Source organism: Lissotriton helveticus, chromosome 6, assembly GCF_964261635.1.
Source record: "Lissotriton helveticus chromosome 6, aLisHel1.1, whole genome shotgun sequence".
Lineage (NCBI taxonomy): Eukaryota > Metazoa > Chordata > Amphibia > Caudata > Salamandridae > Lissotriton > Lissotriton helveticus.
Genome location: NC_136067.1, coordinates 1,102,698,888 through 1,102,723,554, shown reverse-complemented (window position 1 = coordinate 1,102,723,554; position 24,667 = coordinate 1,102,698,888).

The window sequence follows — 24,667 nt, the reverse complement described above, 5'->3', positions numbered from 1 at the left end:
GGCAGTGCCTAGCATGCACCGTCCCCCACATTAGGATGCTGCATCCCCGCCAGCCTGTGTATGGCGGTTCTACCCCAGGAGTGCCCCTCAAGTAGGGCACTCCAGTTTTGCTCCTTTGGGGGCACCTATGGTGCCCCCCAACATTTCCATGCACCATGTGGCAGGCACCACGTGGTGCCTGCCACGTAGTGCATGGAAAGGCAAAACTTGCATTGTTACCATTGCAGCAGGTGCTGCAGCCAGCAACACTCGCCGCAATGGTAAACATGCACAATGCGACCGCCACAGTGGCGGTCGCATTGTAATTGCTCTTGTGGGACCACCACCATATAGGAGGCCGGTCCCAATCCCTGTGACGATGGCAGACGGACTTAAGTCCGTCTGCCATCGTACTGACACCCTAATTTTGAACTCACGTTCCCAGTACCATTTTCTCCTCACAAGTTAACAGGTACCCTTTAATCACTAAAAATGTCAAAATTCCTTCTCCACAAATATGTTTTGAAGCATTTCACTACCCACAAGCATGCTACTGTCTCTCTTTTTATCGTAATGTAATGCAACCCTGAATTTCTCAGGCACCTATATATAAAACATATTGTGTGCTCTTTACCTTCAGCAACTTGTGTTCACACCTCACCAATTCCAACCCCACTTGCATCAATTGTCACCATGCTATCTTTAACAGGTGTTTTATGATAATAGATTTAACCTAACCTCATTTTTTACCTTTGCTTAATCAAAAGTGACTCCTTTACCAAGAAGTCTTTTAAAGTGTTTCCTCACTGTCCTGACCTGGGGTCAAAACAAGCTTAATACTTGCACAGTCCTCAGAATAATTTGATCTAATCTTTATTGATTTGAATTAGCGCCGCCCTGATTACGCACAGTAGAAATCTATTGGCTTACATTTTTAGGTCTCGCCTGTCGATGCGCATGCGCATCGAGCAAGCGAGACTATAGGGGCTCATCCAGACTTTATCTAACTTGCAAGGAATCGTGGCGATTCCTTGCAGTGCCCGTGACTTTTAAGCTCAATGCGCATGTGCATTGAGCTTAAAAGCGCGTGCACAGCCGCCCGCATTCCTCCGACACCTTTGAAGTGAAGCTTAGCTTCACTTCAAAGGCCCGGCTTGTTCACACCCACATGCCGCTCTGCCCCGCTCCGCCCCCTCCCCTGAGTCATCCTGCCTGCCCCTTCCCGCCGTGTCGCATTTCTCCTCCCCCCTCCCCTCTCTTCCCTCCGTCTTGTTCTTCTTGCTCACTTGTCACTCTTTGCCCCTTACTTCTATCCCTTCCTTTCTATTCCCTCTCTGAACCTCCTTCTATGCCCATCTCCTGTTCCTTTCTTTTCTCCAACATTTGCCACGTCTGCTTTCCTCGTCTCCCCACACGTTTGCCTCCCTTTACCTCTGTTTCCTTAGCTCCTCGTTTCTCCCGCCTACTCTCACATCTTTCTCTTTTCTTTCTACCCTCTCGCCCCCACTTCTCTTCGTGCTCATCTGTTCTCCACACATTTCTCTCACTTAATTCTTCCTGCCTCAACTCTCCGCCTCCCGCCCCCTCCCCCTAGTTTTTTATTTTTTAATTAATTTCCTGCTGAAAGCCTGACGAGCGGTACATTTCCCGTCCCTTGAGCCGTCAGACCTCGATGTGCCGCCAATCATCTACTTAGCATCTGCATCGTTAGAAGTCATCCTGGCCACTTGCAAGCACCCTGGCAGCCTGCTCTGGCGTGGGGGAGGGGCGCCTGATCTCATAGGAAAGCTGGCAAACAACCCAAGTGTAACTAGCGATAGCAGGAGCCAATTAAGATCAAAGCTGATATATGCAGCAATAAGCCTTCATCCCTTTAATATTCAACATTCTTTTTCACTTTGACACAGATCAAGAGGTGTTAATGCATATTCTTTCAAATGAGTCGAGCAGTGCTTTAAAGTGACAAAACTGTTATTTGTTCTTTCACAATCAATTAGTATCATGGTTCAGCCTACTCTGAATTGCTCTACAGCTGGGGTGAAACATGCATCCTTGTCGCTGCAGTGCCACAGTCTATTCGAGGCTATGTTCTGCTGCAGAATAGCTCGAAGGGGCCTATAAACAATAGACCGAGCACACCCTTGGAGGAGCACGCGGGGGTGCAGACATTTTGTTCAGTTCATAAACGATCTGACAGATGCTTGCAGGTATGCAGTCATTTTTAGCAGGAGTAAAACAATTAAAAATGTGCTTCGGGGTTTGAGGCGCTCCCATTTGCATCTGACAAAATGCATTTCTCCAAGCAGACAAAATGTCCTAATGTTAACACGTTCCGAACTGTGAATTCATTATTGAACAAGCAGGCTCTGAGCAGCAGATGCGAATGTAACGCTAGCCAATTCGAAGTAACAACACATCTTGTGACGATGGTGTGTTCGTGTGGAAAAGCACCCACGAGAACTCGTTATCCCTGCTATATAAAGAGGTCAGTTAGCAGTGATTGACTCTTTTCCAGGGTACTGGGTACTCGGCTATGTCACTGTATTCTTTTCTGTTGCACCTCTGTTGCAGTGGTGGACTGGGAGGAAACAGCAGCCCAGGAAATGTGTTTTTATCAGACCTATTGCATACCCAGAGAATGTAGGGAACGAGTCTGCCATCTACAGGCACCCTCACAACCCTCTCACCCTCACTCACTCTCACAACCCTCTCACCCTCACTCACTCTCACCCCCTCACTCACCTCACTCACTCTCACCCCTCACTCACCCCCTCACCTTCACTCACCCCCTCACTCACCCCCTCACCCCCTCACTCACACCCCTCACCCTCACTCACCCTCTCACCCACCCTCTCACCCACCCTCTCACCCACCCCCTCACACGCCCTCACCCCCTCACACCGCCACCCCCCCACTCAGAAGGCACACCCCCTCACCCTCACACGCCCTCACCCACTCACACCGCCACACTCCCTTAGAATGCACACCCCCTCACCCACCGCCTCACTCCCCCTCACCCCCCTCACCCTCTCCCTCACACCGCCACACCCCCTCAGAGCCCTCACTCTCACTCACCCTCACTCACTCACCCCTCACCCTCACTCACTCACCCTCACTCACCCTCACTCACCCTCACAACCCTCTCACCCTCACTCACTCTCACAACCCTCTCACCCTCACTCACTCTCACACCCTCACTCACCTTTACACACACCCTCACACGCTCACCCCCTCACACCGCCACACACCCTCAGAATGCACACCCCCTCACCCTCACACGCCCTCACCCCCTCACACCGCCACACACCCTCAGAATGCACACCCCCTCACCCTCACACACCCCCTCCCTCCCCCTCACCCTCACACTCCTCACCCTCTCCCTCACACCACCACACCCCCTCACACCCCCTCACTCTCACACCCCCTCGCTCTCACACCCCCTCACTCTCACTCCCCCTCACTCTCACTCCCCCTCACTCTCACTCCCCCTCACTCTCACTCCCCCTCACCCTCACTCCCCCTCACCCTCACCCCCCTCACCCACACACCCCCTCACCCTCACACCCCTCACCCTCACACCCCCTCACCCTCACACACCCTCCCCCTCCCACCCCCTCACCCACACACCCCCTCACCCACACACCTCCTCACCCACACACCCCCTCACCCACACACCCCCTCACCCTCACACCCCCTCACCCACACACCCCCTCACTCACACCCCCTCACCCTCACACCCTCACACCCCCTCACCCTCACACCCCCACACCCCCTCAGACCCCCTCACCCTCACACCCCCTCACCCTCACACCCCCTCACACACCCTCACACACCCTCACACACCCTCACACACCCTCACCCTCCCTCACCCCTGCACGCCTCTCACCCCTGCACGCCTCTCACCCCTGCACGCCTCTCACCCCTGCACGCCTCACACTGCTGCACGCCTCACACTGCTGCACGCCTCACACTGCTGCATGCCTCACACTGCTGCACGCCTCACACTGCTGCACCCCGCACACTGCTGCACGCCGCACAACACCACCATATCACTCTGGGACGGCGCCACATCACTCTGGGACGGCACATCCACCGCCACCACCACATCCACCGCCACATCCACCACATCCACCACCACTACATCCACCACCCCATCCACCACCACCACCCCATCCACCACCACCACCGCATCCACCACCACCACCACATCCACCATCAACACATCCACCGCATCCACCACCACATCCACCATCACCACCACATCCACCACCACATCCACCACCACATCCACCACCACCTCCACATCCACCATGACATCCACCGCCACATTCACCACCGCATCCACCACTGCATCCACCACCACATCCACCACCACCACATCCACCGCATCCACCACCACATCAACCACACCCACCACCACCACATCCACCACCATATCCACCACATCCACCACCACATCCACCGCATCCACCACCACCACATCCACCACATCCTCCACCTCCGCATCCACCACCACATCCACCACCACATCCACCACCACATCCACCACCAACACATCCACCACATCCACCACCACATCCCACCACATCCACCGCATCCACATCCACCACCACATCCACCACCACATCCACCACCACATCCACCACCACATCCACCACCACATCCACCACCACCACATCCACCGAATCCACCACCACATCCACCACCACATCCACCATCACCTCCACATTCAATCGCTGACACACACAGCACGTTCCCATCTAATTGTGTGTATACAGTACAACATATTATATCCTATGTCTTCATTAACAATATAGTGTATCTGTACTGAATATATATCCAGCATTTCAGACTGCATTTCAGAGCTTTTAAAAATGTTTATGGCTTTTTTTTTTTTAAATTCTTTAGCATTGGCTACAGGAAACAAAAATGCTAAAGATTTACAAAAAAAAACCATAAACAATTCTAAAAGCACTAACTCTAATGCTGCGAGACCTATTGCATTTTCAATGCTTGTTTTCTTTGTTAATAAATGACCAAATGCTCTCTACTATTTGTGGAAAATGTACACTTTTCTTTCTTTAGTCGCTCCATGCTCTCGTAGTATGCACAGAACTCTCTCTAACACTAAATGATGTACACTATACTTGCAGCAAAAATAGAAATATCGTCTTAATGTGCTAACACTTTGTTCATGCTCAAATAAATTAAACTTTAATTTTTGGAGCATGAAGCTGCTGAAGCAAGCTCATAATGCATTCTTAAGTGTCAAAACGCACAAAATAATGTTACAAATGGGGGTGGGGTCGCACACTACTCACACACCGGCGGTGTCGCCCCTAAGGACTCTGGTCAATGTAGTAAAGTGTTCGCGATGCATCATCTTTCGATCTTCTGCTATCTTCGCTGTCTTCGCCATCCCTGGACACGTGTTTCGGGGTATCACCCCTCGTCAGCAAGGATAGGCCGTGTACTGGGGTTGCCGATGGCTGCCAATATCTGCCAGGTATAGTACCACTCAGGCGCGTAGGTGCGGGATCCCAGGCTCGTCAGCCCACTGCTCACGGGAGCTTTAAAGTTACAAATGGGGGTGGGGTCGCACACTACTCACACACCGGCGGTGTCGCCCCTAAGGACTCTGGTCAATGTAGTAAAGTGTTTGCGATGCATCATCTTTCGATCTTCTGCTATCTTCGCTGTCTTCGCCATCCCTGGACACGTGTTTCGGGGTATCACCCCTCGTCAGCAAGGATAGGCCGTGTACTGGGGTTGCCGATGGCTGCCAATATCTGCCAGGTATAGTACCACTCAGGCGCGTAGGTGCGGGATCCCAGGCTCGTCAGCCCACTGCTCACGGGAGCTTTAAAGTTACAAATGGGGGTGGGGTCGCACACTACTCACACACCGGCGGTGTCGCCCCTAAGGACTCTGGTCAATGTAGTAAAGTGTTCGCGATGCATCATCTTTCGATCTTCTGCTATCTTCGCTGTCTTCGCCATCCCTGGACACGTGTTTCGGGGTATCACCCCTCGTCAGCAAGGATAGGCCGTGTACTGGGGTTGCCGATGGCTGACAATATCTGCCAGGTATAGTACCACTCAGGCGCGTAGGTGCGGGATCCCAGGCTCGTCAGCCCACTGCTCACGGGGGCTTTAAAGTTACAAATGGGGGTACGGTCGCACACTACTCACACACCGGCGGTGTCGCCCCTAAGGACTCTGGTCAATGTAGTAAAGTGTTCGCGATGCATCATCTTTCGATCTTCTGCTATCTTCGCTGTCTTTGCCATCCCTGGACACGTGTTTTGGGGTATCACCCCTTGTCAGCAAGGATAGGCCATGTACTGTGGTTGCCGATGGCTGCCAATATCTGCCAGGTATAGTACCACTCAGGCGCGAACACTTTACTACATTGACCAGAGTCCTTAGGGGTGACACCGCCGGTGTGTGAGTAGTGTGCGACCCCACCCCCATTTGTAACTTTAAAGCTCCCATGAGCAGTGGGCTGACGAGCCTGGGATCCCGCACCTACGCGCCTGAGTGGTACTATACCTGGCAGATATTGGCAGCCATCGGCAACCCCAGTACACGGCCTATCCCTGCTGACGAGGGGTGATACCCCGCAACACGTGTCCAGGGATGGCGAAGACAGCGAAGATAGCAGAAGATCGAAAGATGATGCATCGCGAACACTTTACTACATTGACCAGAGTCCTTAGGGGCGACACCGCCGGTGTGTGAGTAGTGTGCGACCCCACCCCCATTTGTAACTTTAAAGCTCCCGTGAGCAGTGGGCTGACGAGCCTGGGATCCCGCACCTACGCGCCTGAGTGGTACTATATCTGGCAGATATTGGCAGCCATCGGCAACCCCAGTACACGGCCTATCCCTGCTGACGAGGGGTGATACCCCGAAACACGTGTCCAGGGATGGCGAAGACAGCGAAGATAGCAGAAGATCGAAAGATGATGCATCGCGAACACTTTACAACATTGACCAGAGTCCTTAAGGGCGACACCGCCGGTGTGTGAGTAGTGTGCGACCCCACCCCCATTTGTAACTTTAAAGCTCCCGTGAGCAGTGGGCTGACGAGCCTGGGATCCCGCACCTACGCGCCTGAGTGGTACTATACCTGGCAGATATTGGCAGCCATCGGCAACCCCAGTACACGGCCTATCCCTGCTGACGAGGGGTGATACCCCGAAACACGTGTCCAGGGATGGCGAAGACAGCGAAGATAGCAGAAGATCGGAAGATGATGCATCGCGAACACTTTACTACATTGACCTGAGTCCTTAGGGGCGACACCGCCGGTGTGTGAGTAGTGTGCGACCCCACCCCCATTTGTAACTTTAAAGCTCCCGTGAGCAGTGGGCTGACGAGCCTGGGATCCCGCACCTACGCGCCTGAGTGGCACTATACCTGGCAGATATTGGCAGCCATCGGCAACCCCAGTACACGGCCTATCCCTGCTGACGAGGGGTGATACCCCGAAACACGTGTCCAGGGATGGCGAAGACAGCGAAGATAGCAGAAGATCGAAAGATGATGCATCGCGAACACTTTACTACATTGACCAGAGTCCTTAGGGGCGACACCGCCGGTGTGTGAGTAGTGTGCGACCCCACCCCCATTTGTAACTTTAAAGCTCCCGTGAGCAGTGGGCTGACGAGCCTGGGATCCCGCACCTACGCGCCTGAGTGGTACTATACCTGGCAGATATTGGCAGCCATCGGCAACCCCAGTACACAGCCTATCCCTGCTGACGAGGGGTGATACCCCAAAACACGTGTCCAGGGATGGCGAAGACAGCGAAGATAGCAGAAGATCGAAAGATGATGCATCGCGAACACTTTACTACATTGACCAGAGTCCTTAGGGGCGACACCGCCGGTGTGTGAGTAGTGTGCGACCCCACCCCCATTTGTAAGCACAAAATAATGTGATGGAAGTAGTCAAATGTTTTGATTCTTCTGATAACTCAATTTGCTGGTATGCTGATCTTAAACTAGTAGAGAAAAAATATTTAGTATCAGCCACCCTTCAGAGGAACTCTTGGATTTTAGAAAGGGAATGGCAATAAATGAATATATTTTTATTTAATGAGAAAAAGTGGCAGTTATCAAACCCATGGAGCGGGGTCCCCATGGTCTGTCCAATGCTCGGGAAGGGGGCAGCTAGCCCCCTCCCCAGTATATATAAATACAGACACTGGCGGAAGGGCAGTGCCGGTCCTAGGCCTTCTGAGGCCCCGGGGAAAGGGAAGATGTGAGGCCCCTCCAAGTGACATCACAGAGAGTGACTTCGCAGGACTTTTGATCTTAGTTATTTGGCATCAGTGAAGCAAACTAATGTGGATATCAGTAACATGGACAAAAGTAGAGGGAATGGAAAACAGGTGAGCAAATATCCATGAGTGTAACACTTGCCGTCTCCTTGAATGATTAGTTGGACATGCCCCCAAATTCTAAAGGAACCAGAGGGTCAAGAAAACAGCAGTATACATTTCACAGCCGAATCTGAAGGAGGAATGTGGATAAATACAGACGGAAATGCCCAAAAAAATAAAAACCATAAAACCGGAAGCCCTATTCATAATGTACCACATCTTACTGTAGAAAAACACACCTCACACCATACAAATTGTATTTGTACCTTTCACTGTAGTTATCAGAATTAAAATACACATCATACCCTGTCAAATAACCATCCATTGCAATATACTTCCTTTGGTGGAAACATCAGAAAGTGGTTACGAGAAAATGAAAGGGGTTCGGATCACACTTCTGTCACATAAAAGGCTTTTTTGAGAGATTTTGAAAATGTAGTGCCTGGCGAAAGGAAAAAGAAGGGGGAAACTTCACTGATCTTTACAATACCTAAATGGACTTTATTTCTGGTGCTCCTCCCTAGTACAGAACCAGTGGAATGTTCAGCTCTGCTGGAATTTGCATGAATGTGTACCATTTGTATCACTGTATGTATAAACGCTCCCACACCGCAGGCACTCGGGGGAGGCAATCAGACCAGCTCTCCACAGTCGTGCTCGAGTATAGTAGGCACGATGCAAGTATTTAAACTGAATGAACCGCAGGCGCACCGCAACTGGCGCCCCTCTCGGAGCCTCCAGGGCCTCCCTCCAGTCCTCCTCTTCCAAGGTACCCACGTCCTCCTCCCATACAGTGCGTAGCTTATCTAGTGGAGAAGAGCAGTGCGTGACCAGAGTTTGGTATATATTGGATATTTTCTTATTTCCTAATTCTCCCATAAACACCTTGGCTTCAAGGGGACTAAATTTAGGCAACGAGTCCAAGCCTATCAAGGAGGGGGACAAGGCATGCCGGAACTGCAGGTATTTAAAGAACTGGGTTTGAGGCATATCGTATTCTTCGCTCTGGGTTTGGAACGATTTGAGGGTCGTGCCTTCCATGACGTGGCCCAGCGCCGAGATGCCAATGGCATCCCAGCCTCGGAATCCCTGGAGGGCCGCCAATGCCGGCAGCCGTCCATTTTGCCACAGCGGGGTTTCTCTCGTCAATTTATTCCACCACCCCATACGGCGTAGGGCTCCATGCCACACTCGGAAGACCACCTGGGTAACCATCGGGAGTGTCTTTCTTTTGCCTGCCGAGTATAGAATGGTATGCAGCGTATCCGGGTCCATCAGGTTCCTTTCAAGGGCATAGGCCGGGTCGCCTCGGTCCCCATACCACCAATCATTCAGCACCAACAGGTGGGACGCCTGGTAGTAGGACAGAATATCCGAAGTCGCCAGGACCCCACAATACGTGGCGAGGAAACAGGTGCGGAGCGCTACTCTTGCCACCCCACCGGCCCAAAGAAATTGACCCAGAGCCGAGTTCACCTGCCTAAACCATCTCGGAGCAATTGGGTAGGGATGGTTTTGCAACTGGTATAGGAGGCGTGGGAGAGCCACCATCTTGAAAATGGCGGAACGGCCATAGATATTGAGGGGCATCCTGGACCATGTCTTCATATCTGACCGTACACGGTCCCAAACAGGCACCACATTGCGGGCCCAAGCGATCCCCAGAGCATCAGTCAGGAATACGCCCAGGTATTTAATGCCGCCCGCCGCCTCTTTTAGCGCTGACGCCCAAGGTCCCTGTCCCCCGCGCCCTCCCAGCACCCACAGCGTGGATTTACGTATATTCAAGTGCAGGCCAGATACCACCCCGAACACCCGCATTATCTCAAGGGCCCTAGGTCCTGATCTATTTATATCTGTGAGGAAGAAAAGGACGTCGTCCGCGTACAGCGCAATCCGATCGGACGGTCCCCGCTCCCACTCAAGTCCCCGCATCTGCGCGTCCATTCGCACCCATGCCGCCAACGGCTCCATGGCCAGGGCGAATAAATAGGGTGAAAGGGGGCAGCCCTGCCGGGTGCCTCGGCCGACAGGGAAGGGATCTGATACCGTTCCGGCTATCCTCACCGACGCCGTCAGATCCGTGTATAGCAATTGTAGATACGAGAGGAAGCGGGGCCCAAGGTTCAGGCGAGCCAGAAGCACACGGAGGTAGACCCAGCTTAACGAATCGAAGGCCCTATCAATGTCAACCAGGAGAAGCGCTGTCGGGATCTCGGCAGCCCGGGCCGTCTCTATCACCACCTGCGCGCGTCTGATATTGTGCCTCGTCGCTCTATGGGGCATGAACCCCGCCTGGTCGGGATGGACCAGATCGGCAATGTACGGAAGGAGGCGATTGGCCAGGGCTTTCGCCTGTATTTTCGCTTCCACATTAAGGAGCGATATTGGCCTATATGATGCATGTTGTTCCGGGGGTCTTCCAGGTTTACAGAAGACCACAATCTCGGCATGTCGCCAGTCCGCCGGTAGGCGGCCACGGTCCCTGGCCGCCTCCAGCGCCCTTTTATAGCGTGTGCCCAGCTGGAGGTGAAATGTCTTTAGGAATTCACATGGGAATCCATTAGGCCCGGGGGCCTTACCAGTGTTCAGTTCTCCGAGTGCCGCATCTAACTCCTCCATTGACAGCGGGAGATCTAGTCGGTCGCGGCCTTCATCAGATAGAGCCCGCGGTGGGAGATCCGCTAGAAATGTATCCACCTCCTCCTCCGGGAGGAGCTCACAAGGGGCATATTGGGCCGCATAGTATCGTGCAAAGCTGGCCGCCAGTTCCACCGGGGCCGTCACGGGATCCCCCACCTCATCTCGCAGTCCCTACCGGGACTGTGTCTGGAAGGCTCCCTGACAAAGCCTATAGAGCATGGTGCTGGATTTATCTCCTCTGCGTCGCCAACCACAGCTGGCGTGCCTCATCCATTAGCAGAGAGTTGTATGACTGCTGCATCAGAAGCAGCTGCCCTACGCTATCTGCATTTCCCCCTGCACTGCTTTCTCCCTCCAGGTCCTGAACCTGCCTCGCAGTCTCTTCTATCGCTCCCCTCTGGGTCCTACGCGCCGCTGCACACCAGGAGATATCTACTCCACGGAGCACAGGTTTCAAAGCTTCCCAAAGGGTTACGGCATCCGTTTCAGGCCTATCATTACTGTCCCAGTACCGCGATATGGCTTCTCGCATGTGCGACTTATAGTCGTCCTGTTGGAGGTGCCATGTGGACAGGCGCCATCGAAAGGGCTGCCGTGACTTATCCAGATGCACATCAATCGCCACTGGAGAGTGATCCGACAGGCCACGCGGGAGCATGGACGTGGAAGCTACCCTCCCCATCCAGGTATTGGGGACAAACAGGTAATCAAGTCTGGAAAAGGACTTATGTACTGCAGAGAAGTACGTATATTCGTAGCTTTGAGGATGTTGGTACCGCCATGCATCTATCCAGCCCATCCCCCGTACCATGCCATTTAATTTCGTGGGGGTATCAGTGATATGAGTCCCTCCTGGCCTATAGCGATCCATACGTCCATCCATGACATCATTCCAGTCGCCGCCCACTATCGACAGCACACTCGGGATGTCAGCCCACACGTCAAACAACTTTTCAATGAGTGCCTCTTGCAACGGGGGTGGGGCATACACACTGCCAAAGACCATCGGCTCACCTCCCACCATTCCTTTAATAAAAACAAATCTACCCTGGGCATCCACCCATTGCGTCTCGTGGGTATAGGGCAGTCTGCGATGAATTAGAATTGCCACCCCTCGTGACCCTCTCACAAAGCCTGCATGGAACACTCGCTGGTAGCCATACCGTTGTAAGCTAAGTGTTTTGTTGCCTAGGAGGTGTGTTTCTTGTAGGAGTAATACATCCGCCCGCTCTCTCTTCCCCAGCCGCAACACAGCACCTCTCTTTATTTTGTCGAGCATTCCCCGGACATTCCAACTCACTACACGTAGTGACGCCCGTGGAAGGCCCGTCTCGTAGGTATCAACCGCCATCTATGGGTGAGTAGACCAGAGTCCTGGGTATTCGGGGCCACACACACACACACGATAGCAACCGGACCCAAACGTACACTGTGCCAAAAGTAACTATCCCGTCCCCCCAACCCACCCTCTAACCCCTACCCCCTTGTCCCGTACCCCCCCAACAACCCTCCAACCCCTCCCACTGCACCAACCCAGTCCACAACCCCCAACCCCCCCCCTCCCCATACCTCAGCAACATTGAAGTATCTGTCACGGTATATACAGTCTCCAGCCCCCAACGGGAGGCTAATGACCCACTATTCCAATGGATCCCCACCAACTACCCACCCGATCCCAACTAACCCTTAATCCAACTAACTACTCTAACTGTCGGGGTGATGTCCGCCCACTCGTGAGCATCCCCCGACCTACGTCCCACCACTGTACCGTAAGCATGAATCAATCAATTAGGTGGTGAGTCTCAAGACTGATTTTAGCGTCTGGCAGGGTCCGGACCCATCTGTATCCATCCGTGGTCGGTCACCAGAAAGTTCCAGAGTATTATGCGTCTTCATGGCCCCGGAGCCGGAACATCAGCTGCATTGTCGCCTCCCGTCACCCCATCTCTGGGAGGTCGGTTCTTCTGAGAGCGTGCCCTCCAGTTGCTTCTGCTTCGCGACCTCCTGGGAGTCCGCGGGGGCCCCGTCGCGGAGGAGGAGTCGGAGTCGCGGCCCGGAGGGGTATGCACCCTGACCCTGACCGTCTCATTATTCCATGCAAAAACCTCCTCCGGAGTATTGAAGAACTGTGTCTTGGACTGGAATACCACACGTAGGCGGGCCGGGTAGAGCAGAGCGTACTGGATCTTAAGTTCCCTCAGCCTCGCCTTCTCGGCAGTAAAGGACTGCCGTTGCTGCTGCACCAGTTTAGTGTAATCTGGAAAGATCAGGACTTTGTGGTTCTCATACATTAAGGGCTCCTTAGCTCGCGCCTGTCGCAGGATAGCGTCGCGGTCATGATAGTTGAGAAGTCTGGCAATGACCGGACGGGGGCAAGCACCCACCGGCGGCTTTGGGAGAAGCGCTCGGTGTGCACGTTCAATTATGAAGCATCGCGAAAGGGAGTCCGGGGGGAGCCACCCCTCTAGCCACTGTGTCAGGAATGCCTCCATGTTGCCCTCCTCGCAGTCCTCCGGCAGACCCACGAATCGCAGGTTGTTTCTCCGGGCCCGCCCTTCCGCGTCCTCGCCCCGGAGTGCAAGGCCCTTCTGTATTCCCTCCATAGCCGCCACCTTCTTCTTAAGAATCACTACACCGTCTTCTACCCCCGTGATTCTAGCTTCAGTTTCAGTTATGCGGGCCACAGCATTACGTAAGTCTTGGCGGAGCACTGTGACATCGGCCCCAACTGCCCCAATTTTTGCGTCCAGCATGTCCCTTGATTGCGTTATAGCGGCCATTAGGGCCGCATTGTCCGGGCCCGGTCCCGGCCCTGGCTGGCCTCCGGACGCCCCCGCTCCACCACTCGGCCCTGTAAATTTATCGATGGGGCCTTGTTTCGTAGTGCCTCCGCTATTGCCGCCCCGCGTCATGTTGAGCGAAGGGTTCGAGGCCCAAGATCTCTCTGGCCACCGATAGTCGCCCACACCTCTCCGGAACGGGACCCCCGGAAGGATCTTTCCCTCTCTGCCAAGGCCACTGGGGGAATGTAGAGAAGTGTCTGAGGATAGCAGTGTGGCTATGCGCGGTGCTGCACCTCCTCAGTGCACCACAGCCATCCACGCCATCCACGGTAGTGTGCCCCCAGCGCAGAGCAAACAACCGGCCACAGGTGCAAAAATTATGTGTTCTCCGAGGAGGCCCCACACCACGGGCCGCCGAGGCCCACGCACTCCCACAGGTCTTCGGCCAGCAGGGGGGAGTCCGGACTCGCCTCGGCCGTTTTAAAGTGTCTTAGCCCAATTCAGGGCCTGGTGCCAGTCGCGACTTGCAGCCCACTCAAGCCCGCAGCCAATCGTCCCCTTCAGCGAATTTGCACACAGCCGCCGGGGGAGGGGGTGGTTTTCGTGGAAGGATATTGGGCCCCCGCGGTCCGATCCGGCCGCCGAGTGGGTTCGGCCCGTCGCCGAGGGTGTCTCCCCCTCCGGCCGGACCCAACGAAACTCGAGGTCCCGGCTCCTGCACGCGGCGTAGGCCTCACCTCGCCGGGGCTCCCGTTATCGGAATTCACGCTCTGCGTGCGCCCAAATCGCCACCGGGGCACTCTCTCCACCACCGACAGAGAAATACTCAGTCTGGGAGTCCGCAGGTCGGGGCGATGCAGGATATTTTGCGAGGATGATGTGCCGGCGGGACGGAGCTCACTCAAGCCGCGTCCGCCATGCTTGCCGCCTTGGCCACGCCCCCGATCTTTAGACATTTTAACTTAAGTCAGACTCACGTGGCGTGGCAGAGTTCTTCCTGAGCCAGACATCAGGGAGACAGACAGAAGCAACTACTGGTAAATTTACAAAAGAAGCGGTGTAATTATGTGGTAATATAATCCTAGGGCATGGGTTTGGATTCTTCTGTACAATAAGTGCATAAGTGGGTCATTAGATGTACTCCAGTGACTCAGTCCTTTTTTCCCTCGCCAATATTCCAAAGTTTATTTCGTTTCCAAGTCTCCTGGGTGCAGAAATACTCCAGTACAGAAGGCATTCCGACCTGTGCATCTAAAGCCTTCTAATCAAGCACAAAACCAGCATTGAGATACTTATGCATGCAGATGTATCACGAGCATGGGTGTTATTTATTTGTATTTATTTGGTTCTTGTACAGTGAGATCCTGACCTAGGCCAAGAGTGCTTTACGCAGCGGTTACATGACGTTTGTGGACACCAGAGGACATTATACAAGCAGCAAAGGCAACAACATTTTTTCAAGACCTAGTCATTTTATGGAGGCTCATACCAGTGCCACGGGATCAACGATCACACAGTGTGTCATTGTGAAGGAGGGAGCCATGCGGATTTCGCCTGAGAGGGAGCTGCAGGTTTTGGGGGCAGTTCCAGAGGAAGTGCGTTCCATGGTGCTGCTTTTCTTTCATTTTGGGAGGTTAAGTCTTATTAAGTGTATATAATAATATAAATATAATACGATGGATTGAATGAACTGAAGCAGGTCTCTTACCTTAACCACACAGATTCAACGAGGAGGAGGACGGGGCCCCGCGACGACGTCGTCCGACTCCTGCCTGCAGCCCTGCCTGGCCCCTCCCCACACGGCCCGCCGCCCGATCCGAGTTAGTCAGCCAGTGTGCCAGGTCACGTATGGCGTGTCGTGTGCGCATGCTGAGTGCGTCACACTGAGAGGGGGATGGCCATAAAATCATGTCCAGGGCCATCATTGGTAGCGCTTTCGCGAGCTACCAGATTGACGGCCCTGGGACCCGCTGTCACCCATGAGGAAGATTCAAGGCTGGCGACGCCGGCGTCACGTCACCACCAGGGCACGCACACCACCACCAACCAAGCTAGGTGGTGGGGGGTGTGTGCAGGCGTCTTCTTTGCATGCGTGCGCTGTTGTTCCCAGTTCCCTGTATTGTGCAGCCTGCGGTCCGGCCCCCGCGCGACTGCTGTGCTCACTCACTGCACTGGCAGCGCTTTCCCCATCATCATTTATTTTATTTATTCCCGCAACTGCGGGGCCGGCGGCGGAGCCCCCCTGAGCGCGAGGCCCTGGGCAGCTGCCCATACCGCCCATGGCTAGGACCGTCCCTACGGATGGGGTCCAGAGGCCCTGTTATAGGCTTGAGGAGGAGGGCTTCATGCCCCTGCCCCTTAATATTGATTATCGGCCCTGGGACGGGATCCTCAAGACAAGTGCAAAGCTCAGGTGGGGGCTGTGTGCCCCCAATATATAAATAGCAGCCCTAGGGGATTGGGGTCCCAAGGGCCTCATGAAGGGTCGCATGTCTACCGCCGCATTTTCTTTTGTAATAAGCACAGTGGATCCTCCGCAGATGCCGTGGTGCCGATTAAAAAACAAAATACAGTTTTTAGCACCCGGCGGGGGGAAGGGAGTCATTTGGGACCCCCACTCGGCTTGGTAGGGCAGAGTATCTCTACAGTGCCCCGTATATGTTTTTTCACACTTATTTTCAGGACAAAGGACTGAGTTCACAAGTTCTAAAATGGCTGCCATAGCATCTTTGTCGATGTAGTGGCAGATAACCAGTTCTTATCAGGCCTCTCTACATTACCTATTAGGCCTATGGCATTGTACCCTTGGTGTGAGTGTGACAACAGGAACGTGCCTCCACCAACCCATATATGGTGCTGGTACACACCATTTAGGGTGTTAATACACGCCATACAAACCTGGGGCAGGCGAGTAGGCCTGTCTGGATATATGTGTTGTCATACATGTGTGTCCACTGACTGACATTACTAGACTTCGGTTAAAAAAATTGACAGAAGGCGTAACGAATATTAGCACGGGCATAAACTTAAGATTAGTTCTGATGAAACCCTGGACCTTTGACAGGCCATTTAGAAGGCTGAAACATGTTGACAAGAAGTTAGGTTGGTAGAGTAGAAACTCTCCCTAAAACACACCTTATATAGAATCTTTTAACTATACTAAAGGCACCCAAGAATAAAGGGAAACAGGGGCGTGACCTGGTATCAGCCAAGATGGCAGCCTAGAGGAAGAGCTCCGCGGGGACTGAAGCAAAAAGCCTGATAGATCCTGCATTTCTCCTCCGTTGCGGGGTTGCTGTTGGTCGCAGTGCAAGAGGAAAACAAATGAAAGGAAATGCGCCCACCTGTGATGAGCTACACCCAGTAATGGCCGAGATAGCCGAATCTGAAGCCGTGCGCCTGGACGTCTGTGGAGGCCTCCGGAGGTGAGGGGCGGAGTTCAAGTGCAATCCGGCGTGAGCATTCTGCGGAGAGCGGCGGCGAAACCGCTGCACAGACCTAGTGACTTGGAGCCAGCCAAGACGAGTAGCAGCCCGACTTGTGTTCCCAGTGTCCCCAACATTGTGCCTCCACCCCGTTCCATGGAGCTGAGGAGCAGGATGATATAGTGTGCCGGAGGGGTTGCGGCATCATCAGAGGCTCACAGGGACTGCCCTGGTGGTTGGGGTGAACCTGGCCCTCTGCCGAGTCGGATGGTCTCCTAACGCAACCTCAGGCAACGGTGTGCGGCTACACTGCAGCACATAGAAACAGGGGAGGCCCGGGGGATCCGAGGCTGTCTCCGTCCCAGGAGTGACCCGGCGGTGCGAGGCAGGGGGAACCAACAAGCAGATGTTACACAGGTGCCCGACTGGGTGAGGGGCCAAGGGAGACGTTGCGAGTGTGCTACCGGCCTCACAGTGGTGTTCCTGAGCAGATGCGCCTGCAGATCGGGACAGGCCCCATAATTAAGACCAGTCCACCACCCAGCATTTCTGTGAACCCCTCCTGTTGGGGCCCTGAGGAACCTGTACAGGGGGCTACATTCTCCCAGAGCTAAGGCCCTGACCTATTGACGATGCTGCAGGGAGGATCTGATAGGCATCACATGTGGTGGAGTCCCTGAATGTGCTACGGTGCAAGGCAGGTGGGAAGAGGCCCACAGGGGTGGCCGAATTGAGGGGTACACCTGACTTCGCGCCCTCGAGTCCTCATTAAACGGACCCCAGACTCCCGCGATGGCCCGACGGCCGGGGTGGTCATGCCCAGCCGCACGGAAGAGAGTCACGTCGGAACAATCCACAGCGATTGCCGGGCCCCTGGGGACATATATCTGAACCTGGTGGACGCTGTCTTTCCCAGAACTTTCAGTGGGGTGATCAATGCAGTTGGAAGAGGAATGAACCACGTGCATACGAACTGGCCAGGCACTAAGAGCGCAGGGGTTCATTAATGCTCCTCCTCCCCCTTTCCGCCGGAGGGGCTGAGAGAGACTGTGACAGGCTACTGCGACATCGCTTCCAAAGCATTTGATACCCTCCTGCGATGAAGCCGAAAGGGCCCCCCCGGTGCAATCTAACAAACTGGACAAATATGCGGTTCCGAAACAGTCCGCCACAGACGACGGCACCTCGGGATGTCCAGCTGAAGCCTCCGAACCATCACTCAGCTCCATCATGACAGCTATACTGGTCCTGGGAATAACGTTGGAAATAAAAATTGACAAAGTCTCGATTGAATTGAACCTCCTAAGGGCAGACATGAACAAGAAGTCAGAGTGGGTTACAACGGCAGAGATGAACAATACAGAGCTGCAAACTGCCATACGTACGCTAGAGGGAAAAGTACAACAATTGACCCACCAACACCACCAGGTGGCTCTGAGGCTCGAAGATCAGGAGGGGAGGGCCCCACAGAACAATATCCGAGTGGCAGGGGTCCCGGAATGGGTCGAAGGCCCTTGCATGGACCTTTTTCTCAAGGACTTAATCCTGAATCACCTCAAACCAAAGCGGCTTTCCATCTTCTTCACTGTTGAGAGGGCGCTCAGGGCCCTGGTTCCCCCACCAAGTCTGGGGCCTCCCTAAGAATAATCATTGCCAAAATCCCCAACTATAGGGACCGGGACACCATCCTGCAAGCCGCGCGACTTCATGGAGATCTCCTATATGAAAACGCGTCAGTGCGGTTTTTCCCCGACTTTACCCTCAAGGTGCAGCAGGAGCAACGCACCTTCGAAGGAAAGAAACAAGCCCTAAGGGAAAAGGGCAATAAATACATGATGTTTTTTCCAGCAAAATTCAAGGTTATGACTAATGGAAAGTCTTGGTTCTTCACAAATCCTTCGGAAGTGCAGAACTGGCTGGAAGAAGGAAGCCTACAGAAAGACACTTGTAGTGTTGGAAGTAGTTGGAGAGAATCCATACCCCTGATGCCAAAGGAGGTACTGCGATCCAGAAAAAAAGAGAGGTTTTCTGGATTTTTATTTTTAACACTTTCCGCCAAGGATTGAACAGCGAAATCCCATGGGAACATGCCATCTGTTAAGATTTAATACTGAAACACCTTAGTTCACTTCTCGAAAATGAAGACCCTTTCCAAAATAAAATGTTATACGTAATACAACATTCGATGAAAATACCCAGAGAAATATATCAGTTTGTTTGCATAACAGACGCTAGCTCTATACATATATATGTCTCATTGACTGATGTAAGAATCTTAATTCATGGGATGTAATTGAACTTCGCCTTTTAGCCGCTGACAATACACCTCAGATCCCGAAAACGTCTAATGGCTAATGCGACTGTCACGACCTCTGAGTCTCTAAGGGATATATCCATATGAGTTATATATTCCTTTGTCGCATTCAGTATATTGGAGACATTATTTCATTTTATATTTTCATGAAATTAATTTTGTAAAGAACAAAAGAATACTTATAAAAAATTGTAAAACAATAGTCCTCTTTCTCTCTCTAATCTCCCTTACCCAAAACGGAAGTCCGTCTTTGACGCGCTGTCACTAGATTGAGGAAGGCAGTCCTATTTCTATTATTTCGAACCAAATTAACGGAAGTCCGTCTTTGACGCGTTGTCACTAGATTGAGGAAGGCAGTCCTATTTCTATTATTTCCAACAAATTAACACCCACACAGCTGAAAACTATTCGAACCGCGACGGATAGTATATAAGCGTGACCCTTTGAATATACACCCATCCATCAGTCCTCCCGGTCGAGACGCCATTCTATACTTTATCTCTAGGGAATCAAGGAGTCCTGCCGTTCATCATCTGGTAAGTCTGACTCGAACGGTCTCGTTTTATAAATAGATGAACGTAAATGCATGCCCTTCCTGAACCTACTCCCCATGTCTTTCAGGCAGGGTGATCCTTTAAAATATTGTCATCAGTTCAAAACCCTGAACCCAATACAACAAATCCCCCGGTCGGGACACCATTGTATACGTGATCTCGAGGGAATTAAGGAGCCCTGCCGTTTATCTTTGGGTGAGTCTGACTCGAAATATTGTGTTTAATAAATAGATCACTATAAATGCGTAATCCTGAACCTACTTCTCATGCTTTTCAGGCAGGGAGATCTTTTAAAAAAAAAATTTTGTTTGCCTTTGGTTCAAAACTCCGAACCCAATACAACCGTCACTGCAAGTTTAACGAGGAGTTTTACTTTATAGGTAAGACTGGCTATATTTTCACTTTCCTTAAATAGTATTTACAAGAAATGGGAATAGGTTTTTTAGATCGATAGATAATTGACTTTACGCATTTTTTACATTCATTAGAAAACACCTACAACAGCAGTCTAACCTTATTGATTTATTAATCAATGCTCAGCCGTACTATATGTTTAAAAACCGCCTTAAGCCCAACTTCAAGGTAACCACTGGATAGGGAATATGAATGGGTTGCCTTTTAAAAAATATGTGCCATTACCGACCAACGCTAAATAACATTTCTCGCTCCAATATATGAGATAAAAAGACCAACTATCCCTTTTTTTAATTACCTCTGGCCACCTCAGGAATAGATAGAAAAGTTATGAACATCTTAAACAGTAATTAAACTTGACCCGCAAATTCTAATTATATCCCCTGTATTACAGGACCTCAAAACACAACAGAAGTGAACGACACTTCTTTTTACCAGGAAGACACTATCAAGTCTTTACGACTATCCACACGCTAATCAGAACGAATGTAGTAGATATGACATAAAACCTACAAACGCGACTTGATCAGGTAACTATAAAAATAAATTAAGGAAGCAATTGATCCTAATAACGAATGGGGACAAGAAGTGTTTATTACAAAAGATAAATAATTAAACAGAACTTTAAATCTTTTTTGTCTTAAAGCTTTAACATAACCTACTACAAGATCTGCTCTAAAGAGACTACAAACAAGAAATATAGACCATAGTGCACTAACCGCTACCTCAGTGCTGCTCGTAAGTATAAACACGATAGCTAAACTTTTGTCTCTTTTTATAAAAAAAGTCATCCCCATAACTGTCAGACTATGCCTTTACTAGGACATTACAAACTATGGAACTATCTGTGACAACCCAAATTGACAATCGTTCTAAAAATGTGGCTTTATCAGTCCTTCCGCCACCGCCCCCTTCCCCCCATTATCTTCTTAGACAGACACGCTGTGATAGTCCCTTCATATTGAACAAATCCCTTAATTGAAAGGTGGATCGAGTAAGGAAATGAACAAGATTAACATTTTAATCAATTCATGACGATATCTATAATTATAGAAGGAATTATTCTATCGCTGAATCAGTATTGATAAATCTGTATATTTTTTTAGTTTGCCATATTTTCTGTTAAAAATAACTGTATTTTCTTGTATGACTTTTTTCTATTTTGTAGAAATTCACGTGGCAACTCCAGAAGAAGGCGCTGGTCGCCGAAACGCGCGTAGAGAAATATTGGGCCACCTTTTTAATTAATTGACTTTGTGTATATTTGCTGTTTGTTTTATTTTATCCTCGTATTATGTACAGAGTATTGCATAGGAAAGTCTATGTATAATGCACTACACATGAATTCTTAATTTGTAACCAATCTTTATTCAAAATTGTATTAAATTTTTATTTGTTGTATTTTTTATTTTTATAATAAAATACTGATTTTATAGTAATTGGCAGCCCTCGTCCTTCTACATCGATTTGTGTCCTCCTATACATTAGTTGCCTAGGTTGTTTTTTGTCAAATGATATTCCTTCCCTGACCTAGGAACTATAATATCTAAGTCTTCAGGGGGTCCTTGTTAAATATACGTCGTAGTAGTTGGAGAGATACCCGCGAGCAGTGGCCTGACTCCCCAAGTGGGTGGGAGGCGCCGTATAAACGAAACCACCAGTCCTGGCACTCTAGATCAATGAGTCCAGAGAACCCGGAGACCCACAGAAAATGACCCTGCCGCTACGGACACCTGGGGACCTGAACTTGATACCTTCCTCCGTAATGTACACGGTTGGCCTTTGTAAGTGGGGAAATGTACTTTTGTTAAAGGCTGGTGCTACGGATTTGGGGTACACTGCAACAGTATTTTCTTTAGCTGTGGCTGGAAGCGGGCCCCTGGGTGCCTTTGAGAGGCAACGCCCGGCAACCCCTGCAATAGTTTATTGTTTCTTAATTGGGGCGACAGGTGCTCTGCTAGTTGGGGATGTGGGTAGTTTCAAACCTACGCAGCAGGGTAGCAGTGAGGGGGTGACTGTTGATTGGGGTGTTTGTTTTGTAACTGTGTTGACTCTGTTCCAGTTGATTGTATGCATATACATTGTTCAAGGGCTTGAGACGCAATGGACCACATTGACTCTAGAGGGTGGGGTGGTTGTTCGTAGGGTGGAAGAGGGGTGGGGACCAGACAGTCGCACAGGGCACAGGGGATCAGGAAGGGGGTAGTTGGAGAGGGGTTGTAAGGATACAACACACACAAATTCACTTGATACAGCAGATCAATAGACAACGGGCACCTTATACAGAGCATTTTAGATTTAATGACTACGCAATGGGACAAGAGCATTAAACTCCTGAGTTGGAACGTCAACAGGCTCAGAGATAAAATAAAACGTACTATAGTATTACAATATATCAAACAACACCCCCCAGATGTAGTATTGCTCCAGGAGTCTCATTTGGTGGGCAACACCTGTAAAGCATTGAATAGGTGGGGATACAAACTAGAGGCCAACTCCGGTTTCCCCTTTGGATCGAGGGCGGTAGGTAGCCTGTTCAAGCACTGTTTCCCACTCCACATACAACAGACATGGACCGATGAATTAGGCCGGTAAGCTGCGATGTCGGGGCAGTGGGAGGGACATATGCTCACAGTGATGGCCGTCTATGTTCCGCCGGGCCTTCAGGGCCGGACCTTTAGAGACTTGGGCACCATCATGCTCTCATTCTTGGAGGGGCGCATGATTGTGGGAGGAGATTTCAACTCTGTAGTTTTGGGCCCCCTAGATCGCGATCCACAATGAGACATCGGGGCCGCGAGTAGTTGGCTAACTAGCTTCTTAGAAGCGTTGGGCCTCACTGATGTCTGGAGGGCGTACCACTCAAATAGTAAACAATACACTTTTCACTCAGGGGCACATAATAGCTTCTGCCGGATAGACTACTTGTTAATGCCCGCATCCCAAATAGCAAATGTACGCGAAGTATGACACATGGCAAGGGGGATATCAGACCACTCCCCGATATGGACCTACCTGGTCCTAAGTGAAAAAAGAGTGGGAACCATTGCGCCCATTAACCTGTGGCACCTTCGTAATCCCACAGTGAAAAACGCACTCGTTCAGGCCACTAAGAAAATTCAAGAGTCACCTACCTCCTCTAAGGAATTGTTTAAGACCATTACTCACTTAGCCAAAAGCCCCAGAGAAGTCACATTTCAGCCTCACCAAGAATTTGTGGAAAACATAGCCCAATTCTTTCAACAGAAAGTCCAGACAGTGTATAATGACCTGCGATCGCTACCCTCGTGTGAAGCGGCTCCCCATGATTCAGCTTCACTGACACTAATTTTGGAATTCCCTAGATTCTCCCAGCTTAGCTGTGATCAAGTTGCCACATCGCTCCTTCAGACCAAGTCTGGCTCACCGATGGACCCATGTCCCCCTTATGTCCTACATATGGTCCCTGAAATCATTAGCCTAGCCTTAACCCCCCTTCTCAACTCAGTAATAAACTCCGGACAATTTCCCAGCAGTTGGAGGAAGGCGTGAGGACATTCGTCAAACTATGGACAAAGGAGGCAGAGCCGCTCTAATCTTACTTGATTTGACAGCGGCGTTTGATACCGTGAACCACGACGTCCTGTTAAACAGACTAATAACGTTGGGCATGGGGGCGTGGCCAAGCAGCATGGCCAACAGGACGTGAGCTCCTCCAGCTCCGTCCCGAAGACCGACGAAATCCTGTCTCAAATCCTGCCCGGGCTGTCCTGCTGTCTGCGACCGGTGTCGGAACCCGCCCTGACCCGAAGGCGGCCCGAAGGCGGCCATTGCGCCGGAGAAGCGGTCCCGGAACCCCTCGTGATCGGGGACGAAAACTCTGCCGGGGGTGGCGCCGGTGTCCTGTTTCACGTGACGCCGAGGACTGGGCCTGTGTGGAGGTGCCGGACTGCGGGCGCTCCGCTTGATGCTGCCGGGCTGGCCGAACCCCTGGCGGATCCCGGCGTCCTGTCTGAGCCCCCCGGAGGTGCATTGGAGCAGCGGAGAGTGGCGGCTCTGCACCTTGGGGCCGGTGTGCAGGGAACGACGTGGTGGAGGCGCCGTCCATTTTGGCTGTGCTCCCGAGGCGGAGCTCTACTCCTGAGGCTGCTGCGGACCAGGATTGCCCGGGGCATCGCCGGGGAGCCG